The sequence below is a fragment of the Patiria miniata genome, unplaced genomic scaffold (assembly GCF_015706575.1).
Source record: "Patiria miniata isolate m_02_andy unplaced genomic scaffold, ASM1570657v1 HiC_scaffold_5, whole genome shotgun sequence".
In the NCBI taxonomy this organism is placed as follows: domain Eukaryota; kingdom Metazoa; phylum Echinodermata; class Asteroidea; order Valvatida; family Asterinidae; genus Patiria; species Patiria miniata.
Window position 1 is genome coordinate 31,370,959 of NW_024037072.1, and position 16,215 is coordinate 31,387,173.

General features: G+C 41.2%; 1 pseudogene; it reads right to left on the minus strand.

Moving 5' to 3' along the window:
* Positions 1-1,082: 1,082 nt before the first annotated feature.
* Positions 1,083-15,722, minus strand: LOC119741373 (annotated as a pseudogene).
* Positions 15,723-16,215: the final 493 nt, after the last annotated feature.

A 16,215-nucleotide genomic window follows, 5' to 3' on the forward strand; every position in this document is an offset into this window, starting at 1 on the left:
GTGCGGCTTGTATAACATTTATCCTATCGCTGTATATACGTATTAAACTGAACATGACCACTTTAAACATGACCATTTAAAATGTTACTTGGCCAAAAAAATAGCCCATGCAGTAGCTTAGATACAGCACGTGCATGAGGAATGCCTGGAATTTCCTGGGTAGCATTGCCAAAGTTCCCAATACTGGATTTGATTTGTCTTGTTGAAAGCACTTGTCGTGCAAGCTGTAGAAGAATAATGAAATACACTCCAGTCTGGGATCTAGACTTGGCATTTCACTAAGACGATGATGATATAAAAAAGGGACTTGACATTCCTACATTGAGCATGGCCTAAGTCAAGGATGGACTTTTTTTCCACTCCTTTCGGGCGATTCACAATGCAGTGCGCCACCAAGCGTTTGCCATGGAGAGTCTATTTTTCAAGTTTACGGTCGACAAAACGCGGTCCATTTGAATGAGTGTCAGTAGACAACTTGAGCTAATTTTGTTATATTGGGGCATATCGTTCTGCCGGCTCATAAAAAACACCATATTGATCAAAAGGGAAAAAAGGGCGAACATATATTCGAATCATACGCTTTCGAAAACAACTGACCGGAAAAAACAAACAATGTCAAATGTCCCCGCTGCGAATTTGTCGACCATCTCCCACAAATGCACTGGGAAAATGAACTCTCCGTGGCAAACTCTTGGTGGCGCACTGCATTGTGAATCGCCCGCATTGTACCCTTTTATAATTGTAACTCGATATGGACTCAACTACATTTCTCATTGAAATAAAAACCACATGCAGACATCATGGGCGTCTCTAGGATTTTTTTTCGGGGGGGGGGGGGGACAAAGCACATTTCCCCCACAAATCCTTGTACTTTCTCTAGCAAAGTCTCAATTTGCTAAATGTGTATTTAATCAATAGAAAATATGACTTCACACCTCTTTTTTTTTTTTTTTTTTCTTTTTTTTTCTTTTTTTTTCGGGGGTTGGGGCGGGAGGGGGAAGCGCCCCGCCTTGCCCTATCCCAGCGATGCCCATGACACACTTAATGGAAAAACTAAGTCCAAACAAAATCTCGTCTGTGGTTAAATCACCTTTATTTCATTCGTATTCAAAGGTATAGTATCGTTTCTTTGTTCATAACTTGGATCATTAATCATAACCAATGATTATTAATTTTCAATTATGAAAATCAAAAAAAGGGCAAAAGATTCCAACTGATAAATGTTTTATGTTGGAATAAAAGTTTTAGAGGAACATCGAAAAAAAACATTTTCCCCCTTGCAATTCCCGAGGCAGAGGTGCAATCATATTGATGACTATTGTTAATACAATACATGTCAAAACACTACACTGTAATGTCAAACTGGAGAGTTTCCTGATGATGAGCGCTGCAGAGCATACTGTTCAAAACGTCGATATTAAGCTAACTGGTTCTTCTCAGAACAACTCACTTGAGATATCTTTCATTCACATGGTGTTACCGCAGACCTCCCATTCAATGTCATACTAGAATTGCATTTCATAATATTTTCACCCGGCTCATAAATGCCTGCATTTGTCAAATATTTTCAAATATCTGGTTTTTTTTTAATGAACTATCAAGCATTAATATTTCAGCTATAAGTTGTTCTGTCTGTTTTGTCCAACTTTCTGTCTGCGAAATGTTGTGCCTTTGTTCTTTGAAAATGTGTTTGTTTCTCGTGTTACTTCTGAAATTTCTCCAAGAAAATCCATCAAAATGGCTAGTTTATGCATATTTTGTCCTTTCTGGAGTATCCTAGCTATTTCACTGTGTGAACCAACAGTCATGGTTTTCAGGCTTTATATATCTACCTATTTTGTAATTTAACTTCATTATTTTAGAGATTTCAAGTTCATTATCATTACTATACTTGTCTGTAGGAGTGCAGATTGTGGTGTTACATAAACATTTCACTTGTAATGAGCTGTCGGTACAGTTCTGCATCCTTTGACCCCCTGACAAGTCTTTAAACCTCAAGCAGAACCTGGCGGAACATCTCCCTGAACCCAGCATAGGTCTCCTCACCGCAAGGCTGAATCTGGTTCTCGGGAAGCTCAAAGCCATAATACCCAGTGTCACGCATCTCCACGGTGTAGGAATACTTGGCTCCTAGGATCTCATAACCAAAGTCCTCACTGGCCCCAGCTGCTGGGTCTGTGGGGGAAAAAAAAACAGGCGTACGGATTTCAATATTGATTTAAGCAACGCCTGAATAAATCCCCGTCATCTGATTGGTTGGTCGTTGATCACCTGTGTTGAATTATTCATCCCTACCCACGGCCCATCCACACTGCACGAAAAGAAGTGCCTTTACACGGTAAATAGAAGTTCCATGTACCATGGAAGGTAGGCTATCAGCGTCGGTCCAAAATTTTGACCACCGGTATCAAATGAGGGGAATAATCGTCATAGCGAATTTTGGCAAGGTATACACCTTCGGAGTTGGAAAATATGTGATAGCATTGCAACAGTGGCAGCTTTTTGGGTGTTATCACCTTTTTTCCCTTCAAAATGTCCATCAAAATGCTTGTTACCACTACAGGGGCGGTATACCTTGCGCATGCTCATTATAATCATTTATGCCCTGATTTGATACTGACCAAACCCCCAGGCTGATGTCCTAAGGGAACTTCTATTTTTGCCGTGTGCCCAGGCCGTGCGTTGGGACATTAATTCAATGACGCGTACCAGGAGAAAATTCATGATCAACGACCAACCAATCAAATGACGGGGATTTATTCAGGCTATAAAAGTGACTGAATCATGATAATCCTTCTTTTTTTATCAAGCTCGAGTGAAAATCAGAACGGAATGAAAAACGACCCTATTTCCAGGAGCTGGGGACAATCTTCTCAAACCGAGGCTCTTCCCTAGACAAGAGATCACCCAAAGCAACCTTCAAGGCCAAGTCAAGGTTGCAGGTCCGTTTTGTTGGAAATCTACTGCCGATTGTGAATGATTGTTAATTACCCTGTTATTTGCACAATGAATTTTGTAAACAGTATTGTCGGTAACCTCAAGCAACATCAATCAGCAATGTACAACCACACAGGCAATGTACAACAGCATAGCTCATACCCAGCATAGCTCATACGACCATGTACATTTCGCGCATAAGCATTTACCAAAACGCAGAGCTCAAGTAATTTACCTCCTGCCCGCACGCTGTCCGCAACATCAACTTCCCGCAACCACGTAAGTACCCACTTGTGTTAAAAACAAGGGGCACTCTTTACAAATATGGTGGTGGTGAGGGGGGGGGGGGGTAAACGCTGGTGAAAAGGGGCACTTGTATACAAAGGGGCATTAAGGGTGGTACCCCCCCTCTTACCACAACCACCCCAACACCCCAGGCCTGCTTGCTACACCACTGCTAATGCAGGAAACTGGTACTTAAATTAGTCTACATGCACACATCTATCAAAGGTAACAGTCATGCATCATCATTTGATAGAATGAGAGGGTAAAGATCCGACCGAACAATTTCTAGAGTGTGGTTGAAGAAGTACTTACACCAGTCTCCGGAGGTCATGGTCTGATATGATTTGCCGTGCACAGCTGTCAGTTTGGCGACTGAAGCTTTGGCTACTCTTTCCTGTAAAAACATAGTAGCACAAAGAGTGTTCACATTGGCCATGAATTGGACAGTATGGTACACACTTGCATGTTTTGCAATCAAAGAAACCCGATAAATACTAATCTTTTCCAAATTCCAATTTGTTGGGATACTTATAGTGGGCGTAATGGTCTTCAAAAAGATCATTTTTTTCAGTGTGATTTTTTTCACTCAGTAGCTGTTTATAAAAGAGGATAAAACTTAGTTCATTTCATTCAAACACATCTCTGGGCCCCAAATCTTCTGGGTCGGAAAAAATTGCGCTCCCCCCCCCCCCGGTAGCGAATCTTTTTTTCCCCCAAACGACATCCACTTCCCATCTTCTGATTGGTGAATACATGCATATCTAATGCCTTGTTCTCCACATCACAAACCCAAGAGAAATGGTCCTTCCTCAGTTATTTGAAAAGGTAAAATAAGAAGAAGTGAAAAAGGCCCATTTAGATTCGAACTCGGATCACCTGGTTACAGTGGCGTAGCCAGGAATTTTTATGGGGGGGGGGGGCTGGAACATTTCATGGGGGGCGTCATGTAGGGGTGTCAATCGCTTCTCAAAAGTGGGGGGGACATACCTTGATCAGATCTGATGCGAGCGCGAAGCGCGAAGCCCTTACGGCGTGGGGGTTCGGGGCCCACTGAAGGGCCCCGAAAAAATTGGATTCTAGATGTTCTGTGGTGTGATCTGAAGCAATTTCTTACCACTTTCCTCCATGCTTTAACTAATATTTTCTTAGCAAAAGATAATTATTTGAACATCATTTTCGAAGTTGGAGTCATTGAATCAGCTATCGGTATTCTGAGCTATAGGCGTGGGGTTCGGGACCCGCTTAAGGGCCCCGACCAAAAATGGATTCTCGATGCTCTGTGGTGTGATCTGAGACAATTTCTTACCACTTTAACCAATAATCATCTGAGCACAAAAGATAATAATTTAAACATAATTTTCGAGGTTTTCTTAGCTAAAGGCATAAGAAAAAATTTTGAACATTGTTTTCGCGGTTGGAGTCATTGAATCAGCTACCAGAATTTGAGCTATAGGCGTGGGGTTCGGGGCCCGCTTAAGGGCCCCCCAAAATTTTGGATTCTAAATGCTCTGTGGTGCTATCTGACGCAATTTATGACCACTTTAACCAATATTTTCTAAGCAAAAGATACATTGTAGTACATAATAGGGCCCTGTAATTGAGACACGAGTTCAAAAATGGGGGGGGGGGGGGGGACATTTGATATTGTGTCCCCCACCCTTCAAAAAGTGGGGGGATGTAGATCAATGATAATTTTTTTTCGAAACATTATGCGCTATGTCACGCCGGTTGTCAGCTTACTGGTCTGCGGTCGCCGGTCGAAGGGTCGTTTCTCAGTGGTCATCATGTGGATCATTCGCGACTATTTAGATTTAGATCAATGATAATTGTTTTAGAAACTCAAAATCTCAGTGGGGGGGGGGGGGGCGACTGGGGGGCGAAAAGGTTTTATTTAAAAAAATTGCACAGCACAAAAAAAGTCTGGCTTATAAAAGCAGGTTAATACCAACCAAAACTCCATGTCATGTATATTGTTCGTGATTAGTATTCAGTTGTTGTTTGCTATAGCATGAAAATCACGTGGAGTTTGGCCGGTAAACTGCCTTAATAAAGCCAGGCTTTTTTGTGCTAAGCAAATTCGGTTGCTTATAGCCGTTAAATTGGGCACTGGACATCATGAATATGCATAACGCAGTGAGAGCGCCCTCTTTTGATATTGTCCGATCTCGTTTGGGAAAAAATAATTCGCCCCCGGTAATTGCAAGCCACGTTGAAAAGCGGGAAAACGTTTGTCTTGGCTTAATGTCTTGCCAGGGACTAGACCCATCTACCCACCAGGTCTGCAAGATCAGGCACTTTAGCAGAGGAGGAATAAGTGTAGCTGTACGGATAGACCCAGTACTGGCTGTAGCTGTGCACATCCATGTGGATCTTAAACTGTTGCCCGCCATTTTTCAGACCTAGGAGCCAGTTGGTGACCCGCTGGAGTTCGACGGCATCATAGGCGCTTCCCCCGCGGTAAGCCTCAGAGCAGGGATAACCAGAGGAACCATCTCCACCTGAAATAAAAAGAAAAGCAATTTTCGTTTAAGCAATGATATTACATTATTGTCATATGTAAAGCAGTTTCTGATATTGGCAGTCTGTAGGATAACTCCAGCAATGGCGAATGGGAATTCACCAGCTGTGCATAGGCCCCTTATAATTTATGATTTTTTTTAATACATCAACAATTAAGCATCAGTCCTAAAAAAACAGCTCTTTATAAAGTCCCCTAGTTTGTTAGGCTCCTCAACTCGAAAGTAGGCCACATACATATCACAAGGTCAAAACGTGGGAGTAAAACAACACCAAAATTGACCGGGGGGGCCTCCGAGGGCCCCCGTTGGGTGCGCCACTGGAAACACTCCTATTTAAACGGGATATTTTATAGTTTCTTTGTACTTCTTCTCATTTTGAATCTATCTTTGAAAGTTGAGTTGACCTCAAGGCTGCACATTTACCCTACCCCATTTGTATCCATAGTTTCTGTTCATATCGACTCCTGTGCAGGATGAAGTGTAGGTTGGTTGACGATTCTTACGCCACATACGGTCAGTGTTCGACTGCAAGAATCAGAAGTGAATATCGTTAAGATGCCTGTTTTAATTTGAGTCAACTTTTGGAGAGGTTCGGAGAATTACTGAGATTAATAATATAAAACAGTATCCTCAAACCATTGAAAGGAGGAGTTGGGACGAAATTTGTCACCGACACCACGAAGTAGCACTCCACTTGTTAAACCATATTTTTTTCGGTTTTCAGTTTTTTTTTTATTTTTAAACATTATTAATCAAGGCCTACCATTTCACGAGGTTTCAAAGCTTCAAGAACTTTACTATTAATAATAACAGTAACTTTTGTGCGAAATTGACAATTTTTGTTTTCATGAAGTTCCGGTAGTACTCAAGTTCCATTAGCCTACCATTGAAATGCATGGCGCTCACTGTGCTCAAACGTTTTCACGAAGTAACACTCTCCTTGCACGCTGACCTCCGTTTCCACGAAGTAATGCGGTTGTAATACAGTGTTGTAATACATTGAAGCGTGCGACTTCGTGAAAACAAAAATTTTTGGTTTCACGAACTAGCACTCACCTTTTTTCTCTTATTTCTTGCTAATTTGAAATACAAACGGGTCAAAAAATTCAATAAAATCAATACATCAAGTGTCCACAACGAGAAACCCAACTAAAAATACTCTGCGATGTTGACAGAAAGTGTTGTTCTAGAAGGCGTTCAACTTTAGATGCTCTTTTCTCCGATTGCTAGTCTTTACTGGTATGTACACGGGTGTTACTTCGTGGTGTGACTGACGAATTATCTCCAGTGCGATACCACGCACTTCTGCTTTACTAGAAACACACTCTTTTCAGACATGGGGAGGAGAGATTTGGGACGTTATATTTATACATTAATTGAGTGGACCGAGCGAAAGGGGAAGGGCAAAATCCATTTATTGTTGAGAAGCTTAATCGAGAAAAAGTGGACGGTCGACTTTTTGTTTTGTTCACTGTTGGTTTTGTTGTTGTTGTGTTTTTGGGGGGTTGATTTTGTCCCCTTGTGAATGACCTAAGACCCTATGAAAGCAATGTATTTACCCAGAAGGAAAACTTTCGCAGTTGCAGCCTAAATTGAATTTGAAGTAATACTCGATCAAACCTATGATCCGTGCGTTATCCCTTCTCAATTTGGGGCTTACCGCTTCTGGTCGAGTGTGGTGGTAGCCGTCAACGTTTAATGAAGGAATGACATACCAGTCGAACTTGTTGAAAAAGTTAGTGGCGACACTGTCCCCGGCCTTAAAGGCATCGACGAACTGCAAATTGTAAGAGGACCAAGTAAAAAGGAAGGTTTCAAGAAGGAATTTCTCTAACGGAGGATCAACTGACTGTCATTTAATTGACAACACAGCGTTGTCAGGTTGGAGTTGTTTTGTCAATCAAATGTTGTCATCTCGTCACCAATCAGTCACAATTTATCCTGTTTTATTTTAATACAGGTTAGAAATAGGGAAGCCTTCTGTCTTTTATAGCTAGAGAGCAGAGCCCTTTCTCCAAAATCATCCTTTTCAACGTATGCATGTTTCTCCTCAGAAATGTTCCAAATTCGTTTCGCTATAGTCATGTTGAAGTCAAGCGTGGTTGGAGTGGAGTTGTAGTCATATCATCATCATATGTCAATCAAAAGTCAATCGTAAGCGTGACACTTTATTGTGACAAAGGCGTTCCATTTTCGTTGGTCATCCCTAAATATTATTTGTGGCTTAAACTTGTGATTTGACTTGTGATTGAGTCGATTCAACTCTGCATTGTTCTCTTTCATACCAGTCGCAAATCCAGCATCACCTTCTCGAGAGTTTGCAAATACCAGCGGCAATTTTGTTTTCATCAAAATGTTTGACAATCTTTTTTTCACAAAACTATTGGTCAAACTTAAAAACCTGCATACACAACACAGCACGGTCTTACCTTTTTGAGGAGGTTGATGACAGTAGCCGGTGAGACCCATTCTCTGGCATGAATGCCTCCTTGGGTGTAAGCACCGAGCCGCCCGCTCCCTGTAGTCAACTAGAAGAAGAGGCAACACTCTTTATGTCAATGAATTTGCCATTTCTGCTCCAATGTCAGGCCCAATAGCGGAAATTGGGGCTCATTATCGCTAATTTGATTGAAAGGTTGGTAAAAGGTATCTTGCGCTCTTTATCTGGTTGGTAAGTGTGACGTCACTTCAGTTTAAACCACGCCCACTGTACATTAAGTAGCATTGGAACAATTCAGTGGCGAAGCCAGGAATTTTTCAGTGGGGGGGGGGGGGGCGCTGGGGGGGGGGGGCTGGAACATTTCATGGGGGGGCGTCATGTAGATCAATGATATTTTTTTTAGAAAATTCAAAATCTCAGTGGGGGGGGGGGGGGGGGCGACTGGGGGGCGACAAGGTTTCATGGGGGGGGGGGGCTGTCGCCCCCCACGCCCCCCCCCCTCGTGGCTACGCCACTGGAACAATGGACCGATCCAATAAGCACCGCCCCATGATATTCTGACCAATCACAGCCGTGATTTATGTCCGACATGCGTGCACAAAAGTCCGACATGCGTGCACGCGCGTATGATGCGCGCGGCAGAAAAATGCAGTGTGGCATTGGAGAGGAGCACGTGTTAATTTGCCACGTGCGTAGTTGGAGGGGCTTACTGGATCGGTCCATTGGACCGGAAGTTAACGCAACTTGAGTATTTATCGAATGGGGCTAGTACTCAGAGGTACGCGCGCGTGCATGACGAAGTCACCGACGAACACACTAACGAACCGCTTCGCTCCGCCCACTGCGCACGTGGGCAATTAACACGTGCTCACCATAGATTGCAAAAGATTTTTGACAATTATATGCAGGTGCTCATAGCTGCGCGTGTCATACGCTTGTGCACGCATATCGGACATAAATCACCGCTGTGATTGGTCAGAACGCCATGGGGCGAGGCTTAACGGAACGGTCTCGGGTCAGTTGTCGTTTTGCCTTCCCTTTTTCTTGGAAAATTCTTTCACTGAACCTTCAGCTGCACTCGTAACTTGAGGGATGTTTTTTGTTGCATCATAAAGCAAATCTTGCTTGTTTGCATGAAGTTGTAAGTAAGTAGATACTCACAATAATTGCTTGTACCAAAAAATTAACAAAAGTACTAACTTTAAGGACCTTTCCTATTTCATTGTCAAATTTCCCCAAATTTGAAGGATTGTTTTGGTTCTTCAGCTTTTGGTGGGAATGAACATCCGTTCCACCATAATGACAACAGTGAAAAAAATGATATCATTAGCTTGTTTAGATATGGTGAACGACCGGGGACACAATAGGAGGGCGCAATTTGGTTGGGGTAAAAGTTGGTAAGATTATACCGTACTGGAACCCACTGCGCCCTACTGTTGTGCCCACCATATTTGTATCTCAAAGCAAAAAGCTGGTTTGTTTCATCACCCTCAATGCCTTGATCTGGCGACCTTCGTATGACGAGGCAACGTTGATTTCCTCGATAACGAGCGCACTGCTAGTTTCGGCTTTGCGGAAGTTAGTCACCCAGTCCATGATCTGGAAAAAAAGGTGAGTTTATACCAAAATGCATGTGATACAGTGACGTATCCCACGATGGAAGAGAAGGTGAATGGGAGGAAGAACTAGCACAGACTTCCTCCACCAATCTCCGCTAGCTCACGAAGTCACCTTGGAATTGAGTGTTAGAATAATACAAGGAAACTATGCAGGGTGAGTAAAAAAAAACCAAAAACCCAAATGTTGGGACCATTGTTTTAGTGAAGGTCTGCATAGCACTTCCAAAATCTAGGATATGAAAGCCCAATTCATAAGCTTCCATTTAGTACAAAATCATTCAAAAAGTTCAAGTTTAATTTTAAACACAACCTTCGTTATAAAGTTCTGTCCACGGATCACAAGAAGTTAAGTTTTCTTTCAGCAAAACGAAATCAAATCATAAAGGGACGTGTGTGAATTGTTTTCGTTTTGCTGAAAGAACGCACAATTTTTTTGTGATCCGTGGGCAGAACTTTATAACAGTGGTCGTGTTTAAAATTTCGTAACTTAACAAGTACGTGAGTGATTTGAATGATTCTTGTTCTAAACGAAAGCTTATGAATTGGGCTTTCATATTCTAGATTTAGAAGGTGCTACATGCAGAACTTCACTAAAACAGCAGTCCCGACATTTGGGTTTCGCTTTTTTTTACTCACCCTTTATAAGTCTGAGGTCAGACATTCACGTGGGCCAAACCATGGTTGAACGTTCGATATATCGTAGCATGTAAATTGTATGCGACCCCGTGCGCCAGCAAATCGGAGTGGTCTTTAGGGGCTATGACGTCATTTCGATCCGAAATGTGGACTAAGCTGTTGATTGGTCAATTTCGATATCATTTTCTGTAACACAACACAGGGTTACGGAAGACCCGATAGAAGGCGCCCGCTGAATAGTCAGAATCTCGAGATCAAGACGCAGACATGTTTTTGCATGATCTGCTCGCTCGTTACAGACCCTTGCTGTGGAAAGGGATATTTCCTTAGTCTAGGAAACTATCCCGCCCCAAACATTTTTTAAACAATAAAAAATAATAAAAAGAGGGAGAGAGAGAAGAGAATGTTAGTGAGCAATAAGAATTAAGTCATTAGGGGGATATTCCCACTGGGTTTTGGTGTATTTACGGTTGCAGACCAGTAAATCGGTCCGAAATTGCCTACGCCGGCCAAATCACGATTTGCATGCCCTCAAAATCTTCAGTTTTGAGCATGCTGTGGGCCATGAACTTGAGGGTTTGTAAAAAATATGGGTGGAAGCCGTGCACAGGACTGGGAGCTTACAGTTCTGTGTAATTTGGATGTAATTTGGACCCTAAAAGCGCTTTATTTTGCAATGGAGTATAGGCATCGTTTTTCAAAATGGCGATGGGCTTCAGGACTATTTTCAGGGGTGATCATCTTCAGATGGAAATTTCTCCTAAAAATTGAACAGAAAATGAAAGATGAAGAAATCAGCTTTAATTTGATGTGTGTCTCGAACACCTTGGAGAGTTGTGAATATTTTTCCCGAATTTTTGAATTGGGAGCATTTACCATTGGGGTCTATGGAAGTTATTTACTGGTCTGCTACCTTACGCTTTGGACCATGAGCAATCGATCTAGCCTATTAACATTTTGCCTCTAAAAAGGAGTTGTGACATTAGGGAGACATTGAAATGCCTCATTAGTATCCAGTGTCTCCCTATAAAGGTAAAACTTATGACTAAAAATGTCTCCTTAAGGGTACAGTAACAGGAATTTGATTTTGCACACAGTGGGTTATAATTATGAAATAGGGGGACCTACACGAATACAAGTTTCACTAAAGGCCAATATTAGGTTGATGCCGTTCACCGACGAATCATGAGCACTATATACTCTGAGCACTGTATGATGTCGCGAGGGCTTAATTGCGATGGGGGAAAAAACTACACGAGATGAACCCGAGACCATAACAGTATAAAGACGCTGGTTTGGGGCAGGGATGTCATACCTCCTGATAGCTGTGGTATTTGTTGTAATCGAAGGTAGCCAAGGTAGTGCCTTCTCACGTGACATGATGGCTTTCGTCTCCTCGTCGATAAGACTTTGGACATTTTTGATGTGCACTTCAAACTCCAGCTGTACGGCCTCCAAAGCCTCCTTGACATATTCCACGTCCGTAGCCGGAATCATCACTTGACTGGGCTCCCCAACGGGGCCGGTTCTCAAGAAGTCTAGCTGTGATTGGTTTGGGTGAAAATGAAATTAAGGCCGTGATAAAGCATCGTGCGCACGGGGTGAAAGCATTGGTTATCTTCAGTTTTTATTTTGTATTCCAAAAAACTTCTTAGACCAGAAAGTAATACATATGACGATTTCAGGGACTTTTGCAATGAAAAATTGGACAAATCCTAGAGAAATTGAGAGAAAATGGCAAAACTGTTTGGACCCCTGTACATTTTCAGTGGGCCGCATTCGCTTTTTGCCTTACGGCTCAATAGTGCGCATGTCTATTGTGATAGAAAGCATTTGGAACAGCAGGCGTTTCCGTAGGCCTACTCACATTTCCAATGATCATGGTGTTTTAGTGCCGTCGGAATATTAGATTTTGTATGCAAGCATGCTAGGTATATGCCCATGTAATTTCTACGTAAAACGTCCTTACACACACTTTCAATATCCATGTATTATAAATATTAATAATAATAATAAATAAATGAAAAAAGAGCTGTGGATTCATCATTCTTCAAAGCCGAAGTCTGTGGTAGATCTGGCAAAAACAAAATCCATACCAGAACTGATATTATTATAGTTTACTGTACTCCGTTAAGTTAACCGAAAACAAAATGTACATGTACATCGAGCGAATGGTATATTGGTTACCATGCCTCCTGGAATAAACTGGCTAAAGATATAGTTAAAACTTATCTGGAAATCAAGTCAGTTATTTTAGTTGAAACTTAAACATTGGGTGAAATTTGTTGTTGAAGAGGGAAGACCGAGTCATGAAAATGAAAAACACCGTCAAAATCGATATAGCCTAAATAATGCATCTATTTTAATTGTCAAACTTTTGCGGGAAATAAAATAAAACTTTCAGTCTGCTGTTCTTTATTTTTAAAGTAAAAAAGAATAGCCTGATTTTTTTTCTTCCAAAAGATTTTAAGTTGGTACATACGTGCTTTTTGGGTGTGGTACCTTGAAATATAGATTTTAAATTTAATTGATAATTTTCTAGCACTACATTAGTTATGAACTTTCCAACGAGACATCGCACGAATAAAAATCGGCCCAGTTAATTAATTAATTAAAACTTTTGAATTAAAAGCGGGACGCTCCTAATTCGTTTTGAATAGTGTGCGCAATTTCTGAACCAGAGCACGCCATTTAAAAAAAAAACACCATTTTTTAAACTGTACAAAGGCCTGCAAAAACAAACAAGCAAATTTATTTGTTACAAGAGGACATTGTTTTCCTTTAAATGTCGTTTGGAAAAGAAAATTTTGAAATTTTAAACAAAGCACGCACACATCAACTTAAAGTTGCAAATAGCACATTCCGTGTATGTATTCCAGTTTAATTTTATTCAGTGATTTAAAACAAACAAAACGGAGAAGGTAGGCCTACATAAACAAGTAAAGCGTCGATATATAACAACTTTACGTACTTGGTCCATCATTTCATGCATCTGCTCTAATTGGGCTCTGGATTTTGGTGTGATGGTGAATACTTGGTACCTTTATTAAAGAAAAAAACGTTATGACGTTAAAAAAACGTTTCGGGAAACGTTATATACAAAATTGAAAACGATGGCTCTCCTCGTGCTATTATTTGGTCGTATGTATAAAAGCTATAGCATTTGCTTTTACAATACCTGCCTTTTCTTTTACTTGCATTTGTAGGCCTAAGAATTAAATGAAGCAAACGCTTTTGCTGGAAAGCATTTGCTAAAAACTAAAAGTAGTTACTTTTGACTTTTTAGCTTTTGGTCTTTTTTCAAGGCTGGGTTGGGGCTACCTTGAGAAAATAAAACAAATACTTCTGCGCAAAAATTGCTGCATGTATTAATCGCGCCAAATTAGTAACACAAAACGTTTATAAGCTGCATATAATACCAAAAACTTTATTTTGAATAACAGTTATGCGAATTATTGTTATTATATTTTTATTAATTCCATTACTAGAAGAAACGATGCGAAGTGTAGGCGTAAAATTGCGGTGTGGAATGGAGAAATATATCCTGCAAAATGACTATGGATGGGCCTCCTTAACTAACAAACAAATCGGGATGTTTCGTTTTGTCGATTGTTGTACCTCACCGCATGATATAGCAACACATTTTATTAATTTTTTTCTCAGTTCTGTGACCTTGAGTTTGAGTGAAAGAAAATATACAAAATGCGAAACTTACCCTTCATAACTCTTGCCATGCGCGACAGCGCAGAGCGTCATCAACGCCAGAACGAATAGCGACTTCATCATGTCTAGCTCGCAGCGAAACACTTGTTCCCAAGAAAGTAGTAGAGAGCTACAAAATGTCCTCTTTTTATTCAAGATTCGGCTGATGGGGTGCCACGCAGCTAATAGATACGGGAACCTCGTTCCAGTTCCAGGTGTTGCAGCTCACAGGCAAGGCACATATAGTTGAATTAATCAATAACAAAATATGTAACAATGATCCAGTTTCTCCGTACGAAGTTCAAGTTGGTGGTCTCAAACATTTGGTTATTAATTATGGTGACTGCTCTATGTTCCGACACCCTTATGTTCCGACAACCCGCGCTTAAGATTGTGTTACTCTCTATGAGGGTTAGTGTTAAGGTTAGGGTTAGGAATGGGAATATGTGCAGTCGGAACATAGGGATGTCGGACCATAGAGGATTCGGAACATAGTGTCTGAACATAGAGGTGTTACCTTTATAGTTACCCTGCAAAATACAGGTTTGTATTTGCAGTTATTTTGGGATAATATAATTGTCTTTACTGTGTTTACAGCTCTCTGTGAAAACTATGTTACCCAGGGGGTATACAGGCACGTAGGAGCCGGAGGGGGCGCGGGGGCCAGTGGCCCCGGCTGAAAATATGACGGGGGCTCCCCCCTAAAAATTTTTTTTTTAAATACAAATACAAACCTTTCATATATTGCGTTTTTCGAGGAATAGAATGGGGTGCTGTGGTCCAATGGTTACGGTGTTCGACTCGTGTGCCGTGGTACATGGGTTCAAATCCTGACCATGTGAACATGGTGCTTGTGCTCTTGAGCAAGGCACTTTTAATTGCTTCGTCCTTCGGATGGGAGGAAAAGCCTTAGGTTCCGTGTGTTGTGTAATGCACGTTAAAATCCGAGTAACACTTATCGCTAAGATATGGGGTTTGCCCCGGTGTTTCTGGCAGTGGCTGCAATGCGCCGCAGCACCTTGTAAACCATTATAAGGTGCTACATAATGGGTCTCATAATAAATTTATCATAAACTGTATTTACCTTTCTTTAATAATAGACATAATCTCCAGCGCATTGAGTACCTGATTGTTGGTAGATACGTGCGCTATATAACTTACTCCATTATTATAAATTGCAGTGTGAAGACTATTCAATGAAACTACAGCGGAAGTGGAAATTTCATTTTGATTTTTCCTTTTTTTTTTCGGCCTGGCGGCAGAGTGGATTTCTTTTAAACCTTATGCCAGTCGCTGTTTTTTTCTGCCAAAATTGATTTATTATGATGTCTCATGAAGTCTCTACGGAGTACGGAGCTCTGGAAGTGCCATCCGACTTGTTCAGATGACGACATATTACAGACAAGATAACAACATCCTGAGATCATTTATAATGGGATGACGACATAATGAAAGTTGGATGACGATATCTTGATATAACTTATTAGGGGATGACGACATCCTGATATAATTTATTATTGGATGACGACATACTGAAAGTAGGATGACGATATCTTGATATAACTTATTAGGGGATGACGACATCCTGAGATAATGTGTAAGGGGACGACGACATCCTGAAAATAGAATGACGACATCCTGAGATCATTTATTATGGGATGACGACATCCTGAAAATAGGATGACGACAGCCTAAGATAATTTTTGATGGGATGACGACATCCTGAAAATAGGATGGCGACATCCTGAGATAATTTATTATGGATGACGACATCCTGAAAATAGGACGACAACATCCTTAGATAATTTGTTATGGGATGACGCTAAACTGGAAGCAGGATGACAACATCATGACATAATTTATCACGGGGTGCATTGAAGCCATCTTGAAACGCACAGGTGGACGTGCGGCTTGTATTTATCGCTGTATATACGTTGTAAACTGAACATGACCACTTAAACATGACCATTCAAAATGTTATTTGGCTATAAAATACCCCATGCAGTAGCTTAGATACAGCACGTGCATGAGGAATGCCTGGAATTTCCTGGGTACCATTGCCAAAGTTCCCAATACT